Here is a 25,789-nt window from a genome sequence, read left to right on the forward strand (position 1 = left end):
CTATAGTTTCCAGTGTTATTTAAAAAAAGAAAAAAGCACTGAGGAATTGTCTACTGCTCCACCCTGACTCTATTTACCTTCATTTTGGGTAAATCCCTTAGTTTCTGCCTGCTTCTGTTTCTTCCTGCTTCAGGTGACAAGGTAGGGTTGATGCCTCTCAGATACGTAACTCACTGACTGTCCGTCTTCATCCAGGAAGTCTTCTGTGACTGCTTCAGCAGCCTCCGCTCTGCTGCCTAATTTCTCCTCTGTGCTGTTTTGGCAATTGCATTATCATCCTCCCCAAGGCAGAGATGGCGACGTGCAGTTTCTCAAGCGCCCAGGGCGCTGACGAAGTGCCTGCCCCTAGGAGGCTTTTAGTAACAAAAAGCCGTTGAATTAATGAGGAGACAGACACCAAGGGAAAGTTCCAGGTCTCTCTGGTAATATTTAAACCCTGGTACCAAAGAGAATTTTCTGCCAGCTTTTCATCTCCAATTGGAGACTAAAGGTAGAAATTTGATGGCTGCCCATTGACAAACCAGATTGGAAAAAAAAAAAAACTCTTAAAAATTAAAAAGTTACACTATTTAAATATTCACAAATGTACAATTTTTCTCTACAGCGTAGCATTTTATGTAACTTGAAATTGCTCTTGGGGCATTGATGCTAAGAACTAGGAAAAGATTTACTTTCTTTTCCATCATGGGGAGAAAAATACTCTGTTCAGGTTTCCCTGTAAGACTCTTCTTGAATATGTAGTTCTCGGGACCCTTCTGAGCCAGCCAGGTCCTGACCACATCGTTTCTCCACGTCCACCTTCCCGACCGAGCGACAGGAAGGGCAGCGAGAGTGACGAGCTGCCCGCCAGCAGATGCAGGGCAGCGGGAGAGCTTTGCCCACAGCCCTGCCTTCTGACAGGTCCACGCGTAACCAGGCCTGAGAGCAGCCGACGGCCTCCCACAGGCCCACTGAACCATCGCAGCACAGCCTGGGTGTCCAGAGCTCCTCACCGGGGCCCCAGCCCTTCCCCATCCCGCTCTTTCGAGCTTGGTCGCCTCCAGGAGCAGTGGGAGAACCGGAGCATCCTGCTCTACCCGGTGGGGAGATGAGACAGGGAAGGACAAACTCACTCCTTCTAGAAACCGAGAGCCACGTTGGACTCCCTTTCAAGGCTCTCGGTTTCCAGAGTGGGCAGCCCTCCGAGAGCCTGCCTTTCCCCGGCATTGACGTGGTGTGCCTGACGCAGAGGCGGAGAGACTGGTGAGGACGATGTTGGAAACCGCTGGAGCGACAGCCCTGAGGAAAGGGAGAGCTTGAGGCCGAACCCGCCAGGGAGGGCTTGTCTCAGGGAGGAGCAGGGGCCGCCCCGGAGGCGAGCAGGGGGGCAGACCACGCGGGGCCAGAGGCCGCGCCGGCGCCCAGGGGCTCACAGCACGTCTCCACTCCAAGGTCAAAAGTCACCAATCGAAACAGCACCTTACATCACACTCGCCCTGTGCTAGTCTCAGTCTCCCTCCCCTCGCCCGTGCATCTGGCTCGTGGGGTCTCTAATGAAGTCGCCTTGTGCTATCCACAGCAGAGCCATCAGGGGGAGCAGCCTTCAGACGGGGTGTCTGGACATGGCTCGCTGGGTGTACGAGGCTTTTATGCAGGAATTAGGGCGGATGATTAGAATGGAATCATATTCTGGATCCTTACTCTGCATAGATTCTCTTCCCCTCAGCTTGAAATGCTCCCACCGCCCCGGGCCTGCATTTCTTTCTTCACATTCACCTGGGTCGTCTCCTCTTTGCCAAAGAGGGTCGTACACACCCTTCTGACGGGACTGGGGTCTGGGTGGGACCCAACAAAGGGGCAACAGGACAAGCACGGTCCTTCGACAACCAGCAGAAAAGGTTCGGAAAGAGATTCCGAGGGTGCCAGCGTCTCACGTGCAGCAGGTGACAATCTCGGGGCCGTTCCAGGACCTGTACATCGACTTACCCACCCACCCGAGGCCGGAACTCCGAGCAGATAAGGTCCTCACGGGGACATGCTCAGCCGAAGTAAAAAACCAAGTCAGGCTTTTTCTGGCAAAAAGTAAGTCTGCTTTCACGAATCAGGCTGACCTTGAGGAGCGGCTCGATCTGCGAGATTGTGTGGTCATCAGTCATCATTTTACAAGAATGCAGTGAGAAAAATCCTCAACTCCGAGGCTGAAACAGAACGATGCTTAGAACAAACAAGCCTCCACGCACATTCTAACGGGAAGCTCCCCCTGCAGCTGTTAAACGTGTGATGAAATTTTCATTTTCCACTTCAGTGCGTGAGGAGGTACGTACTTGGGTTTTCCACATTATTTTAGAGGGCGTGGGAGCAGAAACGTTGGAAAAGCGCAGGCCAGCTGGTCCCGCTGCAGGAAGGCTGTCGCATTTTTCCTCTCACATAAAATACTCACAGGAATCAAAGAATGCAGAGCGGGGACGCCACCCACGCAGGGGGAGCGCTGCCACTGCTCTGCGGCTGCTCCATCGTGAGTTCGCCACGCGGTGGGGTTTGGCCTGCGAGTGGCGTTCACGCCATATCCCTGGTGGTAACGCCCCCGTGGAGGAGACCCTGGTCCTTCCTGCGTCCGGTCGCCGCACCCCGCATCCCTGACGGGGGACCAGCCTGGGGCACTTGCGTCAGTACGTCCGCTCTCATCGGTGCCAGTGTCCGCATGAGGTGCCCGCCGCCACCAGGAAGGGACGGCGTTCTGTCCCTGCCGTGTCCTCGTGGCCATTCAGTTCATATTTATCAGATGAGTTCTCCCCGCAGTGCACTCCCAGCACCGGAGCTCCAGGTATTCGCTGAACTCCCAGCAGTACGAAAAGTTCCCTTTTCTACTGTCTGCTCCCCACTGCCCAAAATAACTTCCTTTCCCCAAATCATACCCCTAAGGACGATTCTAGAGTGAGGCATTTCTCCATGGAGGGTGGGAGCCCCCGGGAAAGGGAAGCAAAGCGCCCACCCTTTTCCCTCCAGACGGAGCAGAGCAGACACACCGACACCACGGAGAAAGGCCTCCGGCAGAGCCCTGCAGCAAACCTGTTTGCACACCCAACTGTCAAAACGACGGATGAACTGAGGAATTTGCCTTCAAGCTGGGATCCGAAAGGCGGTTCAGATCAACGCACGCAAGGGCGTAGTCTTCAACAGACACCTGAGAAACCAGATCAAAAACTAAGGAGAAGCCGAGCATTTCTGTTTTCCAAAAACTTCCGTGAACGGAGATGCAGGCGGAGACTGTCTAGTGTAAAAGCCACAGGTGAAGGTAGCAGAGGTGAGGCTACAGGACGACCAGGGAGGGGGCGGAGGGGGCGGAGGGGCCGGCCCCTGCTTTACACCACGGGCCGGGACACGAAGCGCGTGGCTGGGCCTGGTGTCCCCGACGCCAGGAAGACAAGCTTACGGAACGACCTGATCCCCCCACCCTGGGACACGGAGACGATCACCACAAGGTCTTCCTGTCTGTTTTTCCTTCTGTGAGAGGACAGCCAGGAGCCCCAGGAAGCATTCACCAGCGAAGGGAGCCAGAGAAAGCGAGTCGGAAGCACCTGGAAAGGAAGGAGGCGTGGTGCACAGAGGTGGTCACCCCCCTCCATCCCAGTCCACACGCAGGCGCTGTCGGGGAGTATCCGCCTCTAATGGTAAAACACAGCTGGTCGGGGGCAACAAAGCTAGCATTCCTCCTCTGTGAACTTCGGGGGCCTTTCGAGTTGTGGCAAACCCGCAACAGGCACCTCCAGGTGAGACATGTACCTGAAGGCTTCCCAGAGGGGCTTTTAATTAAAAAAGATTTTTTTATTGAAGTTTTGTTGATCTACAGTGTTGTGTTACTTTCCGCTGCACAGCGTAGAGATTCATTCACCCTGCGTCTTCCTTTCCATGTTCTTTTTCACTGCAGGCTGTTGCAAGTTACTGAGCACAGTGCCCTGTGCTGGGCAGCAGGACCTTGCTGTTTACCTCTTGTATGTACAGTAGTTAGTATCTGCCAGTCTCGAATTCCCAGTTTATCCTTCCCCACCCCATTTCCCCCCTACCCCCCGGTAACCATGAGATCGTTTTCTATGTCTGTGCGTCTGTCCAGAGGTTTTTTTAAAATAAACTATTTTACGAAACAAAGATACATGTGTGTGTCTGTGTGTAACAGGGCTTTTGTATGAAAAATATTCCCCCCTAAAAAAATGGGGAATGTTTTTGATTGAAAAGTTTGATAATCTTCAAGTAAAACGGTGCTGCTGGAAAGTCTTTAAGCAAATCTAAAACTAGTCAGTCACTGACATTTGCAATGAATGATGACTCTTAACTGTAGTCCCTACTCAGAGGGGTTTTTCTTCCTCTAAAGTACATGAGTTATACTTTAGGAAAAATGAAATACACCGCCTACCAAAAGCAATCATCAGGTGGAAGCCTAGAAGTCGGTCTCCGGCAAGCTCGCCGGCTGGGGTGGGTCCGGCTGCGAGAGTGTCATGAAAACGGCACCTGGGGGTCGTTTTAAAGACCTTCCTCAACGGGCACCAAACAAACCAGGAACGGCAGGCTCAGATGCACGTCTCTGGACCTTTGACCTAATGTTTTTTAAAGACCTTGGTAAGTTTATTTTGCACGCGGAGAGTTTTAAAGCATTGGCTATTACTGCTTTGACTTCGAACCCTTTTTACAAGCCCTATAAATAGAAGGCATTGATGTTTTTAAAAGGCGTTTTCACCATCTTGCATTTTCTCCAGTGAAAACCTGGGTTGGGGGCGGGGTGCGCAGGTTTCTGTCTGCCAGGACAGCCGCCCCTCCCCTTGGATGCTGATCTCCATTCCTTCAAAAGAACAGAGATGGAAGGGGTGCGTACAGCTTGTTGAAATGGAATGTCTTGAAAGCCCTTCCCTTCCCGTGTATTTTAGAGCCCCCTGTCTTTTTTCTCTCTCCGGTGCGCCAATGCGGTGTTCACCGCCCCGCACCCCGCGCTGTCTTTGCAACAACGCGCACGTGGCTCTGAGGGCCTCTAGGAGATCCCAGCAGCCGTGCAGCCCGGGTCTCCCCAACGGGAACGGCGGGTCTCTCGCCCGAGGTCCCTGTGCCTCTCAGCCCAGGGGGGAAGGAATCAGTCAGTTCCTGAACAGGGCCCTCACATGACACCGGCCTCTGCTGCCAGCCCCGGGGGCGGGGGCAGACTTATACATATGCATTCGCGAATGCATTCCTGCCGTGGGGCAGGCATAAATCCCCATAAAGTGTCGCTGCGCAGAAAGTAAATTCTGCAGCGCTTGCCGGAAGGACTGACTCCTCTGCTTCTCAGTTAAAACGATGCAGCCTTTTTTCTGAATCTCAGATTCTCTCTCTCTCTCTTCCAGTCCTTGCAAATTTCTCCCGGGACTATGTGTTTTAGTCTCAAGCCTGTCAATATTCTCCAAACACCGGGGTGGGGGGGTCACCTACCTCCCTTGGATGCCTCCGTCTGCAATACTCACCTGCAACCAGTCTGCTGCGGGGCTTCTCCACCGTGTTCCTTCCACCGCTGGGAAGATCTGTGAGTCTCTGGCAGTTGGAATAAGAGAGACGAGGATTATGTCTGTTCTCAGTGGCAGATTTAAAAGAGAAATACAAGATGAGATTGCAAATTACATGTATGACAAAAAAAAGTGAGGGAAGGAACTAACCACCATCCTTTCCCTGGTACCCCCAACGGCACCCCCAAAGCCTCTACCCCCACCCCCTACCCCTGCCCCTTCCCCACCCCACCATCTGTGTGGCTTCCGTTGGAGACTAGATTTCTCTATTAACAAAGCCCCCCACCTACTGATTCTGCCCGAATTCACCACCCTGGGCCCCCTCGCTCTACTTTTGCCCCCAGGAAACACAATTCCTAATGGTAACCCCTTTGTCTGCTGAGTTATGTCTGAAGAGCCAGGTCCTCCCCTTCGTGGGGTAGGTTTCCAACGTCATAGAGTCTCAAATGTTCACTCAGTTTACAAATCAGCAGGAAAATGAAGGGTCTAGTCCTTCCAATGTCTTCCAACAGTTCCTGGAGCCCACAGAATCCCACTCACACTGCACTTTGCCCAAGAAAGTAAGGACGCCCTTCCACGGACTGTTGAAGCTTATTAGAAACACTACTTCATCTCCCAATCAGCGTTTTATTAAAAAATTAATGCCTGTGAAATGAGTTTTTGATACAAAGCAGCGTGGTTGTGACTTTTGTGGGGGGAGTTTAAAAACATTAGTCTCTTCAATAATTCATCTTTTATTCCTTTAGCCTTACTAAATATTAAAGAGGTTAAAGTTAAATATTTGAAAAGGAAATGCAACCGGAGCATCTCAGGGAGGGTGTGAGGGTGGGGCCACGCCGGGGCCGCTTGCCGTCAGCGCTCTGTGGGACGTGGGGGCGGGCAGTGTTGGCGTGGGGGTCACACGCTGTCTTTGCTTGGATCTTACCTGGTGGCAGGTGAGGCTCTCATGTCTTTATCCTCACCTGGGAGCTGCTGACAACGTCACAGCGGGTGACTGTGATGGACAAGCAAAGTGGAAATTTTGAGACATCAAAGAGATACACATTCCTCTGGAGCTGGGTCCGCCCAGGTCAGGGAGAGGAGAGCTGTCTCTGACTGTGGTCAGCATGGCAGACTGGCTGGGTCGTCAGACCCCCTGACTTTCATCTGCCCAGCCCCTGAGTGGCTGCCACATTCCTGCTCTAATCTGGTTAGCAGGGTGAACAGCAGGGCCTTGTCTTGCTAAATCATCTACATAATTTCATCTGAGTTGATCTGAGCTAAAAGATACAAAGTCCTCTCTTATTTGGCTCCCCGATAACACACACCTTTCCATCATTAGCAGTACGGTTTCCACCAGGCTGAGAAATTAATTGCAGAACGCATGCGTGGGACATCACTTCCAGAGTGATTTTCCTCCGATGGTGTCTCAGCAGCTTATCAGCATTGCCGCATCTCTGTGACGCCTTGTCGGAACTGATGACAATTACCACGTTACTGGGGTTGGGAAAAACCCCTCTTTCCCTTTAAAAGGGCATGTGTGTACTGACAGTGGTGTAGGTTGCTTTGCAGGAAGAAGTATCTCTGGTTTTAAGTGTCCACAAGAATGAATGCTCATTCTCTAATGGTTACCAGAAACCTCACCCCGAAACAGGAAACTTGCATCTCCTGCTCAAAAACAAACACCCCAGAACAAATCGCTGAAGGTCAAACCTCGCTGTGGGGACAATTCTGAATCCAGCCAGCAAACAATGCCTCGACCTATGAGAAGAGAGCAAAGTGTACCATATCTAAATTTGACCTTCTGCTTAGTGAGCTTCCATAAACAAGCCCAGAATGTCATCACCCAGGAGACAGGTGGAGTGGACTGGAGACGTTCTGAAGCATGTGGAGACCAGGATGGGCCAGGCTGGCACTACCTCTCCCCAGACTCTCATGCCTCGGTCCCTCCCTCCCCCTCCATCAGGCCTCCCCGGCCAGCCCTCCAGCGCACACCCTGCTCAGGAGGGAACTCTCAAAGAGAGAAGGTTTCTGATGATGGCCACGCAGTTTTTCACACGGTAGAGAAAGCGGTAAGCCAAAAGCGGGCTGGAAATACAATGAAAATGCTAATTGGGGGCACAGATCCCACCTTCATGTTTTATTAATGACATCTGCACCATATCTGTAAAATAATTTACATAATATGTTAATTCTCCAAAAGAGAGAGGAATGGGAGCTCATAATTGCACAGGGAATCAGCACTTTCCCTGCTTGTGCCAAAGCTGCACGGTGCAGATGTGTATGTTATATATTTTTTAAATAAAGACCCTTACTGGACTTAGGGTTACATTTAAAAAATCTGTCAAGATTAAATTTTTAAATCTATTTTTTGGGATATAGACTCATTAGTAAATGCTCATCTTGGCTTTAGACCTAGTATAACAGGTTTGTTTTAAAAAACTAGGAAGGACTCGGTAGCCAATGAGGCACATGTGAGATGGGGGACAAGACCATTTTGAGCCCCCCAAAGACGTGGGAATCCAGCAGCCAGTAATTTCATGAGACTTCCAGGATCTCCAGTCATTTTATTGGTTAATTTTTCACTCTGGCACTTTTTTTTGGTATCATATGAAAATGTCACACTATGACTCCTGTTCCTAAGGAAAGGAACTTGTCAGAATCTTTTCTAGAACTTTCTAAGACAACGATGAAAACGCCAGGCAGAGGGCAGTTTGAAGGAAACGGGCTTCGGGCCGTGGAGAGCCGGGTGCGCGCGGCAGACCCAGGGCAGACGCTGACTCGGGGGGTTTTAAGTAACGCCGCCAGTGCTGCTTTTCGGCTTGAAGACGCTGGGTTACAGTGATGTCCTGTGACGCTCCGCTGGGCTCCACCGCTGCCCTTCACTTAGCACAATGAGTGCTGGTCATACTGGGAGGCCCAGGGCTGCTTTTAAAAAATAAAATTTGATTTCTCCTTCCTGCCAGTCCTCTGCTGATTTGTTAGTGAGCAAAGTCCATTCACAAATGACGAGGCAACTTCTAAGCCAGTGTGTTAAGTAGAACATTATGTTCTGAAACCTGTTAAAGAAGGTTTTCTAGAGAGCATCCTTCCAGCCAGAAACATCGCAGTTGCTGGGAAATCTAGAGGAACTTTTCTCTGCATTCACTGCTCTGAGCTGATGAGGATCAAATAGGAAACTGGGGGACCCTCTCTCTTGTCTTTGAATTCTGGAACATTCTACATAGGGGATCGAGGCAGTATGTACAGGTGTCCATGAAGCGGCCACACCTAAACACTCCAAGAAGATGCAGGAAAAAACATCACCTATTGCTCCATCACCCATTCCCATCTCTCTTTTAGAAAACCAGTGGCCTCCCAAGAGCATAACTGTTGGGAGGAACACACTGGACTCTTCATCATGGGTCCAAACAAAACACCTGTCACATTGTTGCTTGGAGAGAAGCCAGGTGGGCCTGGGTACATGGTTTCTCACTTGGCCTTTACATCAAGCTAATGTCTCTGAGACCTAATTCCTGCGTCTACCTTGTCTCTAACCATCTGACTTCTCTCTGCGAACGCTGGGGGCGGACGCGGGGCGCTCAGTGTCCTGCCACCATCTCTGTCTGCGTTCTCATTGTCTGGATTAGTGCTGTCCTGGTTGACCTATAAACTCAAACCTCTGTGAGCTGACCTGACCTCTGAACCAAGATGCTGCAGTAAAAGCAGGGGGAAGCCTACTAATTCTTGCCCCAGCAGAATGAAACCCGTCACTGAAAAGTTCAACGTGGATTCTTCACACACCCTCACTGGTAATTTCCCCAAGCAAGCTGAGGAATCTGACCTCAAGCTCAGTTCTGGCAACAGGGCTGGGCATCCACTCATCCAGCCTCAACCCGACATCGGAGGGACCAGGGTAAGAGTAAAACTCAAGCCTCATACTCCGTCTCAGTATTCAAGAGGTACAAATCAAACCAACCACTCTGGTCTGAAAATGTGCACCCCCCCCCCAAATTCACTTGTTGGAATCCCAAGCCCCAGGGTGATGAATTAGGGGGTGGGGCCTTGGGACAGGGATTAAGTCGTGGGGGCAGGACCCTCATGGATGGGATTAATGCCCATTTGCACCCTTATAAAAGAGCCCCCCAGAGCTCCCCAGCCCCTTCTGCCAGGTGCAGACCCAGCAGGAAGTCTACGCCCGGGACTGCCGCCTCTCTGGCCACACTGACACCCTGACCGCCCGTGCCCGGCCCCCGGAACTGTGAGCAGTGAATTGTTGCTGCTTAGAAGCCACCCTGTCTGGGTACTTTGTGACAGCAGCCTGAACGGACCAAGACACTAACTAACATCTGAATAAAATGCAGCCTGCTCCGACCTCAACAGATGTGTGTTACAATCACAAAACAAATTACATGTGCTTCGTTCAGTTGAGGGGCTGGAGATGTTCCCATGCATAATAACGTCATCACACATGAAAGTAACAAATTATGACGTGATTGTTTCATACAACGTTCCTTGCCTTTATTTTTAACAATTCATTAATTTTGCTGCTATCATGAAGCCTTTTTTTTTCACATAATTTGTGTTCTACTGACAGTAATAATACATTGAGCAGTCTTTCTTGGATTGCTTTCATTTTCAGATATCGGTGGGCAGTTTTTGTTATTTCAATTTGTTGAAGCAACAGAAACTAAAATTATAAATAAAATTCTTAAAGCAATTCATAGATTTGAAAATAAACTATGAGTTCTACATACTACATTCAAATACGATGCTGTGGTCATATGGGCTGGATCATTATTACAGCAGAAAATACAAAAACATTTGAATTTGATCATATGAACAACTATTGTTTATATGTCAAGTTTTACTGAAATCGGTCGCTGGAGCCACAAAATATTTCTGTAGTCCTTTCAAGGTTTCAATGCACAGAAATTTTAAATTAAACCAAAAATAGACCGAAGTTGTTTGTGGTCAGAATGGTCTCCTTAAAAACTCATTTGAATTTGAATTCATTTGAATAGTCTCTTTCAAAATTCATTTGAATCAAAAGAATTTAAGTTATTCTGGTTTTCATGGATTATCCAAAAGCAGGGATTTTTCGTTATAAACGCACCACGCCCCACAAAAGCCAACCCCGAAGTCCCCAGGTTCCTTTGGTCCTGCGTGGTCTTACCCCAGCCCCTGTGACCCTCCTTTCTGCCCTCCCCACCCCACCCCGTCCCCCATCCCTTCCCCAGGTAACACCTTCACTCCAGCCACCCCGAGAGGCCCACTGCACCTAGGGTGTGCGTTCTCCTCTCGTTCATTGAAGCCAGGAATGTACTTATCTTTTGCATTTACATGTGAGAAAGTGTCTCCCACCCTGCACAACAGAACCCCGATCGCCCTCCTGGACACAGGCCTCCTGCAGCCCACAGCCCGGAGCAGAGTCAGGCTTCCCTCGGCTGCTCCGTCCTGCACTCCCACCGGCACTGATGTGCAAGCCTGCCTCCTGTGCTCACTGTCTGCACATCCGGCCCCTTCTCTGGACCGTGTTTTATTAGCCGTTCTGTCTCTAGCCCATCATCACGCCTCGACCCGACAGCCGAGAAGTGTGCCTGGGGGCTTCTCGCCCGCCTGCCCCTCGGGCAGGTCCCTTTCCCTTTCCTTTCCTGTCTTGCCCTCTCCTGTGTGAGACTCTGGAGCCTGGGAAGCATCTGCCTCCTGCTCTTTCTGCCTCCACAGCTGTACCGCACCCCTCTCGGCTGCGGCCAGGGCGGTGGGCTGCCACGTCCCGCCCCCTCCGGTGTCCCGCGCCCTCGGCCTCCCTCGTGCGCGGTCTGCGCGCAGGGGTGTATGCTCAGCGCCTCCCAGGGCGTGTGCCTGCTGTTCTCGGGTTATCGCCGTAACTCTCCATATAATGGGTGGGGCTATTTATCTACCCTTTGGAAAAGCATTACTTCTGGGAAAGGAGCCTGGATTCCAGGCAGACTGTAACCAGGACCATTGCCCTGTAAACAAAGCTGCATGGGTGCCACGCCTCAGCAGAGTGTTCCGAGGGACTGTGGGCCCGGGAGCCCGCCCCGTCCAGGGTGCGGCGGGGCACGCAACCAGGGCTCAGCAGGGCCCCGGCCGTGCCCACCTGCCGGCTGGACCACTGGGACAGGGCAAAAGTAACAACTTGCCTGCGTTCGTGCTGATAAACACGGCAAAATGAGAAACCAGTAAGACAGCTTCGTCTGAAAACTCAGAGTGTACAGGACCGAGACCGTATTTTCACAGCCTTGACCTTTAATTCCACATGTGACAGGGAGGCCCCGCTGATCGAGGATTTTGTAAATCAGTAAGAGCAGCAGCAGATGCTGCACGAAGAGGGCGCGTTCTTTCACACCCTTCTGGTCGCGCCGTCCAGCCCAACTGTTGGTCAGTTTCACGATTCGAGGCAAACAGAAATGAACAGAGCTTGTTCAGGGATCTCAAAAGAATCTAAATTCTTCTGGTTTTTATGGATTATCCAAAAGCGGGGATTTTTTTTTATTATTACAAATCTACTTATCTTATAGCTCAGGAAAATCTCAGTTTTGTTTTTGGGGGAATTCGCCTAATGCTTGAGTCGATATTTTAGTTTTGCTTGAATGAGCCCTCTTGGAGATTTTCAAAGTCAGCCAACCTTTACAAATGAACAAGCGTCTCCCAAGTGTCCTGTGTGTATACACAGAAGCCCCCTGCACGCCAGCTTTAACCCACAGGTTATAATGTTAAAGGCAGTTTTAAGTAGTTTTCAGGTAGGCTGACCAAGCACTGAGCACCGAGCCGGACACATTTCATTCGAGTGTCCAGGGCCTCCCTGGTAGCTCTGTCACTGCTCCGAAAAGAGCACGTCGGAAAGGACTGCCTCCCAGTCAAGCCTCTGGACTTTCACGTTTAATAGAGTTGACCTGCCCATTCGAAAGACCAATACCAGCTCACAGGAAAGAAAGTAAGGCCAGTCAGAGGATTTCTTTCAGTTATGTAATTCTCAATGATTCATAAAGCTGTAGGATTTAGTTTTTTAAAAAATACGTCTTCAGCAGATTGCTTAGGTTAATTCCTGTGAAGCCAAATTCAAAATTCATGTTGGGCTTCTGACAACGTTTTGATACTAAGGATGCTGTTTCCACTTATTAAATCCATTATGTGAGAGTTAACAAAAGCTGTTTACTTGAGGCCTTCAGCAGCGCACAACATTTTCAATGTGTTGGAAAATTTGCGTTGTCTTTGCCTTTGAATCGAAAAGAAAAGGCAGAGCAGACTTGTCAGCTGGTTTCTCCCCTTCTTGGAAGTTGGCAGTTAACTTCTGGTCCCCCGTGGTCCATCCGCACCCCCAAATCCAACATAGATGTTTCCAAAAAACAGTTTCTACTCCAACAAAACGAATTTATGATTCACTTTCAGACTTTGTTCTTTCAACGGACTTGTTTGTTCAGGAAAACAGATTTCTAAGACTTGCACACACAGCAGGATTTTTTTGTGCCCCTGTTTTCGCTCCTGTGTTGCTCAGGTGACATGACTTTTGGTTCATAAAATACGCATTAGAGGTAAGTGGAGAAAAACAACACAATCTTGGGGGGATTTTTTTTTTTCCGGTGAAGCACTATCCTTAGCATAGAAAAGGTACAGGCCTAGAAAATGATCTGGGGACAATGAGTGGGAGCTTTGAAAATTGCCCACCTGGGGAGGTGGGCAGGTGCCTCTCCCCTGTGTGTCTCACCTGCCTGGACCCAGCGAGGTGTCCGGCTTTGATGAGTGTGTCCAAGCTATTTGTATGATTTTCCTATTGTCCCCCAAACTGCTCTGAGCCTGCCTCTTCCCCCGACTCAGCTGCACCCTTGTGCTGAGCCAGCTCCCCACTTGGAATCTTTGCATCTGCTGTTCCCTTTAGTTACAACTAATGTCCATCTTATCTCCTCGACCTCTACCTACCCTTAGCTCTGGACTCCATGCTTCTGTCTTCAAGTTTATTTACAAAAGAACTACATCCATTTCCAAGTGCAAGGAAGCAGACAACTGCAGAGAGTGGGCCGTGACACCGACCAGAAGCAGAAGGTGCCCTCTGCGTGTCCATGCAGCAGAGACGAGACAAGGGGCAGCGAACTTAAAACCCCTCTTCTTCCTAGCGTGAAAAGGAAAAAGCAGATTTTGTTGGTAAATGATAAATTGTACCGCACCAATGTCCCACTGTGGCATCTGGCTCAGTGTGGCCCCGAAGTGCACAGACCTGGTGGAGTGGTGGCATCGGGGCACCCACAGGGCTTGGCCACCCGGGATCAGCTAACAACCCAGGAAGGAAATTTCAGTCGCCCTGAAACTAAGCCTTCACGTCTGATTGGAACTTGAGCTTTGGCCCAAGTTAGGCAAGAGAAAGACACTAAAAACCCCAAACTGTGTTTGCCTTGTTGTCAGAGGTGGGATGTCCCTGAGGTGACAACTCAGGGACAGACCATCAAGCAGAAGGTCCCAGTGGGGCCCGGGGCCCTGGCTCTGCTCCAAGCTCACACCCGCCACCCATCACCTTCGGGACCTGCAGCCTGGAAGGAAGCCACGGTGTCCCTGGGCGTCTTTTGCGAGGCGGCGGGAACAGAAAGCAAAACTGAAAGCACCCTCAGAAAACCTCCCGGCCAGGGAGCCAGAGGGAGGTCTCGCCCTCTGGGACCTCAGGGTTCTCATCTGCACGAGGTTGTTGACTCTTATTTGGCTTCTCTCGCGGGACTGTTTGAGGCTCGAGTAAGAAAGAACTTGTTAAACTCTGAAAAATGCTATGTGGTTCTTCCTGCCCGGGCCAGTTTCTTCTCTTTGCCCGCCTCCTCTTCCATCTCCCTTCTTTCCTGACGTCCCTCCACTCCGTCCCCTCCAGTAACTGCCTTATCACCTTCAGTCTGTCCTTCGTCTTCTCCGTTTTCTTCTTCTTTCAGCCCTTCTGTCCCTATTCTGTGCCCTCTCTTTCTCCGTTATCCGTATCAGCGAATCTAGGAAATGTGAATAAAAGCTTACCTTACCATTTCGCCCTAACTGGCAAGAAAGGGAAGGCTGAAACTAGGCTAAATTAAAAATGAATTTCAAACACCTACGTGATTCTGCTCACCGGGGAAAGGACAAGGCCTTCTTGTATTTTGGCTAGAAGATGAGATTCGTGTATGGTTTTCAGCTAAAAGTCTTCAGACTAAAAGTAAGTTTCTCCTAAGAAGCTAGATTCATTTTCTTTTAATACACAGACCAACAGACCAACAGACCAACTACAAAAGATATGTGTGAGAGAGAGAGAGAGAGAGAGAGAGACAGAGGGTGAGAAATCTTTTTTTATATACCGCTACTGACTGAAAAAAATACTTGCAGGCCACAAAAAACCTGTAATTTAGAAATTATTGTTGATATTATTACAATAAGAGCCAAAAGAGGAAATAGTGAGGAAGAAAAAAGTATGAAATAAAGGGAATGATGAGAGCGGGGGGGTGGGGGGGAGAGGAAGAAACACGCAGAAATCTACCCACAAGGAAACAGCCGGAGGCCTGAGGCAGGACACTGGTTCTCAAGTTCTGTGTGTACAGCTTTTAAATCCAGATCCGTGGCTTCCATCCCACCTGTCCTGATGGTGAGATCTGGGGCGGTATTTAGGAATCCGTGTCGTTAACACGTCCCCCAGGAAATCTGGAATACAGGTGGTCCTGTTCAGGTGAGTAAAATTGTTTCCAAATCCAGTTTTCACCTTAAATTCATCTGGAGAACTTTGAAAATAAGGATGCTTGAAGTTGTATGAGGTCCAAGCGTCAGTCCTTAGGACCTCTTCCCGGGTGACGCTAACACTCGGCCAGGGCATTGACTTTGGGCTCAGAAAACCTGGGGTTGTGACCACAGCTCCAACACCAAGTTGTGCAACTCGGAACAAAGGACTAAACCTCTCTGGGCTTCTGTGTTCTCTGTGACTTAGGGGACAAACCGTTCCCATCCCAGGGACTGGGGCAGTGGGCTCTCAACCTCAGTTGCACATCTCAGCCATCTGGAAGGTGTTAATCCGGGTCGGGTCCCCTCAACCGAATCAGAGAGTCTGGCCACCAACTTGGGCTCAACGTCCTAAAGCTCACCTTTAAGACCCTGCGGACTGGAGGAGATGAGACAGCAGTGTCCGTGTCCCTATTCTATACCGAGATGGAAACCATAGCCGGCCAGGGTAGCGCCCTCTCCGGGCGGGCACGGCTGATCTAGCGTTTTACATGTGATGCCTTCTTCCCCCAGCTCCCCCAGGGGGATTCTGTGCTTTTGTAAAGCCTCTCCCACAGTTTCTGGCTGCTGGGTAAGTGTCCTCTGTCACAGCATAGACAGAGGAAGTGACAAGGTGAGTCAAGGGCAGGTGCCCTCAGTCCCCTGACAGCTGTGCCCATGGCCGCGTGGGTGGCCCGGACCAGCTGGTGCCGGAGGCTGCTGGTGAGGGTTCACCTTTGGAAGCATCCACGTGGAACAGAACATTCAGGGAGACCAATAAAGGGGTTTCTTGGTCTGTGACACAAGAAGAGAGACTGAAAAGATTTTATGCGGCGTCCATTAGTAAAAACTTTGGTAGTAACCCACTGACATCTTTTTAAAAGTCTTGAGTGGGGGATTCAGTGAGAAAGTCCGAGTCTCAAGTTCTCCTCTCCGCTTTTTAATTCTCGCATTTTCTCTCCCCCAGGAGAGTTACTGACACTGACGTTCTCCATCTTTCCATTTCTGAAATGGGCATTTCTTGGGTACCCATCTGCCCTGAGAGTAGTGGACATCACAGCCTGGGGTCGATGGAAAATCTCTAACATCGCATGGGAGCCACAGGTTTTCGCCCACTCAGACGATCTAATAAAGGACAGAAAAAGACGGTCTTTTGCTTTCTCCATGCCTCATACGTAAAGTGCATCCTTTCTGTGCACTCCTGCCAGAGTCCCGGGTAAATTTTATGATCGCTACCCACTGTAATAATTAAGTAACAAAAAGCCTTGTGGAAGATTATTTTTCCCCAAGAATCAGAACACTGATAATGAAACAGCGCCAGTCATCTCGCTTTAATGAAGTGGGGAGTCTGATCCACCACACTTGGCAAAGATGTTAAATCGGAGAAAGCAGTAAAACGTGCTCCCTTATCAATAAAACGCCACGCTTTGTGTCCTTATTATGGAAAACGGTGAGCCTCGCTTTCTGGCGCAACTGTGCTTTTTTTCCCGGGCATCTCACAGCTACTTCATATGCAGTTGGTGAACAAACAGGTCTGTTTATGAAAAATCTGTTCATCGGACCATTAGGTCGCATCCGCGGTGTTTTCGGTAGTAAAACAATTGGCAGCGCAGATATCTGTTTATGGGAAATTAGGGGCTCATGAGCGTGGATGCATGAGGGCGAGATGGATGTGCAACAGCGCCGTGTTCAAGCCACACTTCCTAGCCAGCCTCTCCAAGCTGTATTTCATCCAGAAAGCTTTTATTTTAAAGCCAATCCAAAGAGTCAATGATCATTAAATATGTAGAGACAATCGCGGGCTTCCTGCTTCATGTTTTATTCCAAATCAGACTCCGAGCATCTTGTTTGCTGCAGGTACAGAAAACAGGGCGATGTCAGAACCTGTTACACTGAGTTCCCAAATACCAGTGGTTCTCCTGTCTCTCCCACAGAGGTTCCGGGGAACCACAGTTTGTTTTCTCTGTCCGTGAGTCTATTTCTGGTTTGCAAATAAGCTCCTTTACATCTTTTTTTTTTTTTTAAGATTCCACCTACAAGTGATGTCCTGTGATGTGTGTCTTTGTCTGTTTCCTCTTGCTTCTCAGCTGCCAGCGTTTGCTCGTCCCAGAGCCTCCCGGCTGCCGCAGGCCCGCCTCCGCTGGGTGGCCTCTAGGGGGCATCTGACAGCCGCGCCCCCTCCAGCAGGTGGCTGCGGCCACCCGCCCCTCCTGCGTCCGCCGGTTGCAGTCCGCCTCCTTCCAACTTGACATTTCCACAAACTGACCACGGCCTGGGACGTTTCCTCTGCTCTTTCCCTGAGCTGCTGCCTGGCCCTGCGGAGTCAGAGCTTGGCAAGGTGACCCTTTTTAAGGGCATGTTGGGAGGAGGCGGGGAGGCGCGCGCAGTGACCTCGGCCCGGCCAGGACACGCTGGCCTCCCAATGGAGCTTCTTGGTATTTAGCCTCTGGGGTCACTCACTGATCACACAAAGTCTTTATCTGTGCGCACATCCTGGAACAATACTCTTAAATAAATACTCTCCGGGGCATTTCGCTCCGTGAGTGTTTACTTTGCGTGGGCATGATCTCAATGGAACACAGAAAGGGCGGCAACAGAAGGCTTGGCAAACAGAAATTTGCCGCCATCTACGCACAAGGGGACAACGGGGAGGGACGTCGTTCTGTTTGAAAGGAGAGCCGCGTCATGGCCTTGACGCAGTGCCTCTGCGCGCGGACCAGAACGCCGGAAGTCCCACGTGACACGCCCGCCGGGTAACTTCTCTCTCCGGAGAACGGAGACCGCGTGGCTTCCGAGCGAGAGGACCAGGTTCCACGCCCTAGTCTGACCCTCTGGGCCCTGAGATCTTAGGCGAGTCTTGGAGCTTTGTTGAGTCTCAACTTCATTCAACAGTCCAGGAATACCGACCGGCCTCCCACCTGCTCCTTGGAATCGTTTTGTCTTTAAAATGGGATACAGTCCCCTGGCTTCGCACAAGTGTGAAAATCCAGGGAAAGGACTACAAAGGCAGGCGCGGGCTGCCTGCTTCGGGGGCGATCACCTTACCGCCAGGAGCCCGGGTGGCCGGCGGCACCTTCGCTGTATTATTATTAGGTTTTTGAAAACCCTTATGAGATGAGATTTATTCTGAAAGGTCACTAAGTCCACACACAGAAATTTGTGTTAGACGCACCCACGTTTGTCAATGAAGCCTTTCCTGCCTGATTTAACTACCTCTTCCTCCTTCTTATCCTTTTCAATTAACTATGAACACAAAGATCTGTCCTCAACAAATAAACACAAGTTCCCGTGAAATCCTGCCAAAAGGAAAAACAGAAGAGGAGGAAGACGGGTGATTTCTCAAGGTCCACTGCATCCGTTTCTGCGTAAGCCGCGCGGACTTCATTCATACCCTGAGAAAGCATGGCTGATTTTTGTAACAGCCCGAGGGAGGCTCCTGAGAAGGTAACTGGACACTTCCCCCTGGCCCAGGGGGCGGGGGAGGGCATCTGTTGTTTATTTTATTTGTCGACAGCATGGAGGAGCCACGAATCAGATCCTGACTCTGTCTATAACGGCCCGTGAGTGGGGCAGGTGCAGAAAGTCACATCGAGTCACAGCAGAGCTCCCCAAGATCCAAAGGAGCCTGGGGACATCATCCTGGCCCTGCTCCAGCGCAGGTCGTGGCCCATTTTCCTCACTCACCTCCGGGTGCCCGGTGCCAGGTAGAATATCCTTTTCAACACAAACATCAGACAGAGCTTTCAGCCTAATCGGTCAGTGGTCCCATGATCCCCAGAAAGGCCATGATTCCATTCAATTGTCCTTTCCTTCAAAACATTCTTGGACCTCAGCTTTTGAGAATTCTCGAGGGAGCAGGCTCTTGAATATTCCGAGTGATGAAATCATCAGACTGCGAGGGACAGTTTAATCTTTGGAAACAATAAACATTTTGATATCTGTTTATTAAATGTGATCAGCGCTAAAGCCAAATCATTTAGTTTACGGTGTTAAAGGAAGTGTAATGAGAAGTGAAGGGATCTGCCTTGGAAATGACTGGAAACATCTCTGACTAGAGACGTATTTTAGCAGCCACAGCAGACTCAGGGAGAAGTTTATGGCATCCCAGTGTGGCTGTCCTGATGGGACCAACAAGTTAGCTCCGTTACTCTGCAGTGGCTACGCAGTTTATTTAAAGACAATGGTGGCCTTTTCTACAATACTGAGCAATGAAACAGCACCTCCTCTGCCCACCTCACCACCAAGTCCACAATATCCATAGAGGTGAGGTTGCAAAGGAAAAAGGGAAACAAATTCATAACAGGTAGAGCAGTTGCTTACACTAGAGGGAGAAATCTCAAGGATGCTGAGGACTTATAAAGAAGAATCAGAATCGCCAAGACAAGGAAGCAACCTAAGTGTCCATCGACAGATAAATGGACAAGGACAATGTGGTGTGTGTGTATATATATATATATATATATATATATATATATATATATATATATAATGGAATACTACTCAGGCATTAAAAAGAATGAAATCATGCCATTTACAGCAACATGGATGGACCTAGAGATGATCAGACTAAGAGAAGTAAGTCAGACAGAGGAAGAAAAATATCATATGCTATCACTTATATGTGGAATATAAAAAACACACAAATATACTTATTTATAAAACAGAAACAAACTCGCATACATAGGAAACAAACTTCTAGTCACCAAGGAGGAAGGGGGGAGTGGAGAGATAAATGAGGAGTTTGGGATTAGCAGATACACACTACTATATATAAAATAGATAAATAGCAAGGTCCCACCGTACAGCACAGGGAACTACATTCAATAACCTGTAATAAACTATAATAGAAAAGAATCTGAAAAAGAATATGTATGTACATATATGCACATATGTATAAAATTGAATCACTTCGCTGTACACCTGAAACTAACACAACATTGTAAATCAACTATACTTCACTTTAAAAAAAAGAAGGAAAGGAGCCCAGAAATCCCTTTGTACAGATCATCCCCCTTCCAAACACCCGGAGCCCAGTGGACAGCGCCCCCCTGAGAGCTGTCAGGCGCATTGCTATGGTGAGCTCAAAGCAGTCTGTGTGCTATGATGCCATTGGGACTACCGTCCGATATGAACAGGAATCATGCCAATAAATCATGTCAAATTAATTCAAGTAATAAATAACCTTGTGGTTGAGTACAATATTTAAGGTATTTGTTTTGAAGTCTGGCCAGTGTCTGCCACACTGAGGCTTTCTTTCAGAATTCCATTTTATTATAGTCAATAGCATTTATCTGAAATATTGGAGGGGCCGTGAGAGCCATTATTCAAAATACATTGTCAAGATCAACCTCAGGACCCTTGCATGCAAGACAGACCGCTCAGGAACCTGTGACTAAGGTGCACACAGACACAGAGCCCCGTCAAGGTGTTGCGCTAATCCTAGGTCATAAAACAAAAAGGGAACTTCCATTCCAAGAAAACAGTTGGGTGGGGCATCTTGGGGGGCAAAGGTGGCTGTTTACACCGCACAGAAATGCGTGAAGTCATGGCCTCAAATCTGGCTGGGGGCCCGTAGACACTCAGGGAGAAGTCAAATTTAGAAACTGTTGCAGTGATGGAAAGGAAGGACGCAGACAATACCACCTCTGCACTAAAGAAGTCATTTCAATTCGTACAGCCCCGTGGGGCCTTCATCATCAGCTGCACTGACGGGAAAGGAAACCGTCAAGAGGGAACTGAGGAGTTACTTTATCTACAGAAAAGGGCTTGAGTTTGGGGTAACCGTTCTAACTTAAAAATAGTAAAGCTGTGGGTGTCTACAGCCTTCGAGACACGGCGAGAGGAGCAGAGATTCCATTATGTCTGTGACAGCAAGCCAGCCCCGCTCTGAGGAGAGGTGCGCTCGGAGTCTCACTTAAGAAGCCGACCTAAATTGACAGCTCTCACAGAACTCACTGGAATCTAGGGGTAAAGACAGAATCTTCCCTCCGGTTTGAAAAACAAGTTCTTATTCACATTTTCTATTTTCCCATTGACATGAAAATTGCCTACGAACAGTAGAAGTCCCGGGGGTACACAGCTTTTCAGCTCATCTCTCTCCCTTCCCTTCTCATTTTTTGGTTGCTCTGTATGTATGCACGTGTGTGTGCATGTGTGCACGCGTGTTTCTCCGTGAAAGATCTTTCTTACCCGCAAGCGATGACCTTCCTCACGGGAGAGCTGAAGCACGTTTCCACGCACACTGGACCCATCCTTCTCTTGGAACATGGAGGGCTCATCCTGTGAAACGGGGCAGGCACTTCAGCAGCAGGCACATTTCTTTCCCTCTAATATTTACTCCCAGAAGAAGAACGGTGTGAAGTGTCATCTCAACAGTGCTTGGCTCACGGAGGTTTTCATATATGCCCAAGGCTCTTGCGGAGAGGTCTCCACACTTGGGGCACGTGGACACCTGGGTGTGTCCTTTTATTTGGAGAGGCAAATTATATCCGAAGGACTCGCGGGCACTTCATGCGCAACACACTGTAAACGCCCATTATGAACTGGTTGGTTGAGACCCCATGTCTCATTAATCCCATGCACGCCGTTACCCACAGTCCACACTGTGCATGTGAGTCATCATTCATCTCCCTAGACGCTTAACAGATTCCAAGAGAGGAGGAGACATCACCGTCTCGTTCAGCTGTGAAGACATCTTTGAAGGAGCTGGGGGTTTGGGTCAGGAGGTGTGGTGGTCGATTTTACTTGTCGACTTGGCTAAAGCACAGGACGTTCAGACGTGCAGCCAAATGTGATTCTAGGTGTGTGTGAGGCTGTTTCTGCATGGAGTTAACATCTGAGCCTTTGATGGAGTGAAGCAAATGGTCCTCCCTCAATTCTCTCCAGGCCCCTGTCCAAAGAGCAGCGCCATTAAGAGATGCGAAAGAACAGCACCACTTAATTGGAAAGTGGGGGTGTTAGGAACGCGGGAGAGGTGCCGACGAAAGGCTACTCTTCTCTAATCTGTTTATTCGCCATTCTCAATAATAAATCAGTTCTGCACACACATGTGTGGCACATCAGTCTGACGTACAGTCATTTTCTTCAGCTGGCCCAGAGCACCTTCGAGATGGGCTTTTCCTAGTTCACAGCCCGCGTTTAAGGTAGACCATTGATACTTCCAAGGTTTGGGGGTGACATTCGTTGCAAAGAATTCTCCATTCTTTGAACATCCTCCCTGGTCAACCTCAGTTAGGTACCCTGGTGAGGATCTCGACTAAGTATACAAGGAATCCGGCATCTTCTGAGTGAACAAAGCTTATCTTCAATGAGAATAAGCTCTCTCTTATTTATAAAAAAGCTTTTTCTTTTTTTAAATTTTATTTTATTGAGTTAGAGTCAGTTTACAATGTTGTGTCTATAAAAGCATCTTCTCATTTAAGGATGGAGGAGGGCTGCGAGAAAAGCATGTAGTAACAAAAAGCAAAACAATGAAGAACAACGTGAAGGCAACGCTCGGGGACGGGGAGGGGGTCGATCGGCAGATCATAAATCAAATTTTCTGTTACTATAGAAGGGGGAGCGCTGGTTGAGATGGGCCATCAGTGTTAACAGTCTGTGGCTTCTCTCTCTCTTTTTAATGTTCCCATGTCTACATCTTAATAGCCAATTTGGATTTCAATGCAGTGCATTCAATTTAATCTTCTGACATGAATGTCAGCCATTAACATGCTACACCTCACTTTATAACCAAACCAACTGGAGGGAAAAAAGTCAATGTGCTGTCAAAAACGTGAGTGTCAGAGTCACTGTGACAACCTAATGCAAATAAGGGCTGTGACCGCTGCCCAAAGGACACTCATTACACACCTGCAGTACATGAGGGCTGTCAGGTGCCTCACCTGACAGGTACAGCCATACCTGTACCCACGAATTAACTGGCATCCACAGTATCATCTTTCAGTGCTGGAATAGGTTGGTACCGGAGCCCGAATATGAGATCCCTTCAGATCTCTCTTACCATAATAGCACTTTTATCATTGATACGTGAAATGCAAATAAAAGTGGGCGACATTTCTGGCAGTGACTTATTGATTTTGGATGGTTCTGGCTCCCTTCAAAGGTCATTTCCGGGCAGAAACAGCAATTAGCCGTTTACCCGTCTCCACAGTTTGGATGGCTAGAATGACCTACCTGGGATCAGAGGAAAGGTCTTTCTGTTTCTAGTCAATGGCGGACTCCCTTCAGCAGTAATAGGCCCACACTTTCCTGGTCCTTCCCAGCTGGCCCACTTCAGAGGCGGCAAGCGTCCACGCTGTCGTGGCCCAGACGAGAGTTCCTCCTTCCTCAGATCAGCTGCCCCAGGAAGCCCAGGCCACGTCCTCGTCGAGCTCTGCCTCTCTGATCTGCCTGCAGAGCTGACTGGGGGTGTGTGGTCTAGGAATCCATTGTTACGGAAACTTTTTCCAGGGGAGAGAAAGGACGTTTTGGCCTCGTGTTCTCACTCGCATGGGAAAAGCAGTGGCACGTTGTAGACTGGCATCCAGATGAGATGAGTTCTGTTCCCTCTTCTTCCACATTACGGGGAGACAATGAAGAATCATGAAAGCATTGCAACCAGTGCACGTGGGCGTGGGTGTGTGGGTCCGTAGCTAGCAGGAAAGTAGATTAAAACTGGGAGATTAACTCAAGCGGGGTCCCTGAACCTTAACGTGCGGCCGTGTGCCAGGTTCCGTTTCTCCTTTTCTCTTTCTTTTTGGGAGGGCTAGTTGATTAGGTCTATTTATGGATTTCTTTTTTACTGGAGGGACTGGGGACTGAACCCAGGACTTCATCATGCTAAACATGTGCTCTGCAACAGAGCCACACCCTCCCCTGCCACCATATTCAATTTCTTAGACGAGAAACAGAAGGCAGAGAAGGAGAGGGCGAGCTTTTGAAGCGTCGTGGATTTTTGTTGAGTTTCCTTATTTCTTTCTTCGTACGTCAGGGAGCTTAACAGCCAGCATCTGAGGAAGTCTCCACCGGGCTGGGGATGGGCTGGCACACATGATCAGCTTATGCAGTGAGAACGTTGCATCATTTATGGAAGTGCTCGAACGTCCAGATGCTGCTGTGACTGTCCTTTTGAGCTGACTTTCTTCATGTGCAGAGGCCCATCAGGGATTTGTACCAAACATAATCCCAAGCCCCACGGAGGAACAGGTCACACGTGTAAAGAACAAGAAATAAACACAGATACTGTTCACTTCAGGGTCACCCACAAACTGAGACCACATAATTTAGCACTTATTTGTTTATTATTTTTATTATACTGAGTATATGTTCAACCACTTGAATTTTCCTGTAAGCTAAGTCGGAACCAGCATTTCCTTCAGGTCCACGCAGGTGTGATGCCAAAGAGGCATCTTGGAAGCTCTATTCCATTTCAAGAGAGAACAAGTTTTCTTCTTTCTCTTTATAGTCAAGAGTGCTTTAAAAATATCTTCAAGCCATCAATTTTTGGCAGTATATTATATTTTATTGAAAACTGACCTCCGAATGATAGGCCATTAAAATGGTTCTGTGGCTTACATACAGATACTACATACAGATAAAACAACTCACCTCAAGACTGCAAAAACACCTGCACGATGTATGGAAGAAATGAAAACCTTAGTATGCAAGTTAAGAACCCCAAACGGTGGTGTGAGCATTCGGATGCAGGAAGCTTCCGTGGAACGGAGCGTAGAGTGGTGGCTGCCAGGGTTTGTTGGGGGGGGGCAAATGGAGAGATGAGGGTCAAACGGTACAAAGGTTTGGTTCTGCAAGAGGAATACATCCCAGGGCTCTACTATTCAACTTCAGATTTGCTAAGAGGGTGGACCTTATGTTCAGTGATCTCATTTCACACACACACACACACACACACACACACACACACGCAATACTAAGGATGAAATTAATAAAGGAAACTGCAGGGTGATGGAGCTGCCTCTGGCCTTGGTGGTGGTGATGGTTTTACAGGTTGTATATTTATCCCAAAACTCAGACTTGTACATATTAAATATCTGTAGCTTTTTACATATCATTTATACCTCAATAGAATAATTCAAAACAAACAAACAAACAAACAAAAAATAGCATTAGCAGGTTGTGTAGAGAATGAGACAAGGAGAAAGGCAGATTGAGGTTTGGTAGATTTGGGTAGATTTTAAAGACTAGAGAGGACAGTGTTGATAAAAGCAAATTTTAGGAACAATTAACCCAAACGCCGTGTCAAGGATGAGCTGGAGATAAAAGCTGAAGGCAGATCAGTCAGCCCCCAAGCCAAGAACGCAAACACAGCTGACGAGAGCCAGGACAGCTGTGGAACCTGAGCCCACACGTGTGAGCTACGTGGCAGTGAGCAGAAAGGGTGTATCAGACATTCAGCCTCACATGTTTTCATGTGTATGAGCTGGAAAGCACAGTTATCACTGCCGTGTGCAGGGAGAACCAGGGAAGGAGCTAGCTTCAGTGGGAAGGGGAGTTTAGTTTTTACTGTGTTGAACTGAAGCACGAATCCACAGTGGCCCCAGAGTGGATAACAACTTAACATTAGAGTCCAAGGTGGGAGGAGCCACACTACAGGCCACAGGCAAATCTTGCCT

The 25,789-nt window shown here is 48.9% G+C and overlaps 1 long non-coding RNA gene across 4 annotated transcripts; it reads right to left on the reverse strand.

Moving 5' to 3' along the window:
- Positions 1 to 4,575: 4,575 nt before the first annotated feature.
- On the reverse strand, positions 4,576 to 18,945 carry LOC140685574 (uncharacterized). 4 transcript variants are annotated; one of them, XR_012058844.1, is made up of 6 exons: positions 18,864 to 18,945; positions 13,407 to 13,596; positions 6,812 to 6,959; positions 6,430 to 6,498; positions 5,466 to 5,532; positions 4,576 to 4,813 (listed from the first exon to the last, which is right to left on the reverse strand). It is a non-coding gene; the product is annotated as an uncharacterized lncRNA (long non-coding RNA). The 4 variants fall into 4 exon arrangements; XR_012058842.1 differs by having other exon boundaries at positions 5,466 to 5,566; XR_012058845.1 differs by lacking the exon at positions 6,812 to 6,959.
- Between the last annotated feature and the right edge of the window lie 6,844 nt (positions 18,946 to 25,789).

This window comes from Vicugna pacos, chromosome 14, assembly GCF_048564905.1.
Source record: "Vicugna pacos chromosome 14, VicPac4, whole genome shotgun sequence".
Taxonomy (NCBI): Eukaryota; Metazoa; Chordata; class Mammalia; order Artiodactyla; family Camelidae; genus Vicugna; species Vicugna pacos.